The sequence below is a fragment of the Heteronotia binoei genome, chromosome 11 (assembly GCF_032191835.1).
Source record: "Heteronotia binoei isolate CCM8104 ecotype False Entrance Well chromosome 11, APGP_CSIRO_Hbin_v1, whole genome shotgun sequence".
Classification (NCBI taxonomy): domain Eukaryota; kingdom Metazoa; phylum Chordata; class Lepidosauria; order Squamata; family Gekkonidae; genus Heteronotia; species Heteronotia binoei.
This window is the reverse complement of record NC_083233.1, coordinates 27,116,036-27,117,400: the sequence shown is the minus strand read 5'-3', so window position 1 is coordinate 27,117,400 and position 1,365 is coordinate 27,116,036. Positions and strand designations below refer to the sequence as shown.

The 1,365-nt window shown below is 38.5% G+C and overlaps 1 non-coding gene across 1 annotated transcript; it reads right to left on the bottom strand.

Annotated features, from left to right (window-relative positions):
* Positions 1-969: 969 nt before the first annotated feature.
* LOC132579784 (U6 spliceosomal RNA) lies at positions 970-1,074 on the bottom strand. Its single transcript, XR_009556002.1, has one exon. It is a non-coding gene; the product is annotated as a U6 spliceosomal RNA (small nuclear RNA).
* Positions 1,075-1,365: the final 291 nt, after the last annotated feature.

Genomic DNA, 1,365 nt, shown 5'->3' with positions numbered 1-1,365 from the left:
AGATTTCAAAACAAACAAACAAACAACAACAACAAAAGCCCCCAGACTTCAAACCAGAAGCCTTTTGAATAGAGGTTGAATTCAGTTGTTTTCAGAAAGTTGAAAAAGGTTTAGTAAGACTTCTCAAAGGAGAGAGTTTTCTAATTCTGGGATTTTTGCTCTACTATTGAGCTGCCTGATGTTGAGCCAGATTATTGATTCCTCTAACTCAGTATTGCCTGCTCTAAGGAGAAGTTCACTAGGGTTACAAGCAGAAAAAAATAACTTTCCCAGCATCTGCTAAAAGACCCTTTAGTGGGAGAGGCCAGGGGCCAAATCTGTCTTCTTCTTGCCTCTCCTCTCCTAGCTCCTCTCTCAAAATGAACCCAAATACAAAATGCCTCATTAATTATTTATTTTTATTTACTTTATAAAATTTCTCTCCTGTCTTTCTGCCTTCATAAGGGCCACTGAGGCAACTAACAAATTAAAATGTGTAAAATAAAACCATATTTTACAACCATTAAAACCAACAAATCCCATATACTATTAAAGCAATTAAAAACAGAGCTAAACAACCAGGGCTTTTTTTGTAGCAGGAACTCTTTTGCATATTAGGCCACACACCCCTGATGTAGCCAATCCTCCAAGAGCTTACAGGGCTCTTAGTACAGGGCCTACCATAAGCTCCAGGAGTATTGACTACATCAAGGGTGCATGGCCTAATATGCAAAGGAGTTCCTGCTACAAAAAAAGCCCTGAAAATCACAATTAAAACACATAGGTCAGGAAGATCACTGAGGGAATACCAAGGGAAGCAAAAAAAAAGTTTTTGCAAGCCTGAGGAAGATAGCTACAGAAGGGGATGGATGAATCTTTCTAGGGAGAGAGTTCCAGAGTTTTGGTGACAAAAACAAGAAGGCCTTTGCCTCAGAAAGTGGAGGTGCCAGAAGCAGGGCCTTCAAATATTACCATTGTGCTAGTTCATAAGAGAATAGGCAGTCCTAAACCATGCATACATGTCAATCTTGTGCAGAGAGCATGCTATTCTCTTTATTGTTCCAATTTTAATATGTATGTCTCTAAATCAAGCATAGATAAAATCAGAGCAAAGTTTCTGGATCGACAGACCTCATTTCTCTGAATCTGCTGTTTTTGTGCTTTCACCAAAACAAAACAAAAAAACATATGCAATTATGCCAAAGCAAGAAATTCCTGTATGGCAAGACTACATACCTGGAACATGGTTTGCCTCCTGAGGATGAGTATGATAAAATATGATCAGTGAGTTTCCCTTCTCAGGGACTATTACTAGGCACCATCTCATTAAATATTTCAGATGTACCAAAGTAATACTTCAGATCTGATTATTCCTGCCTATGAAGA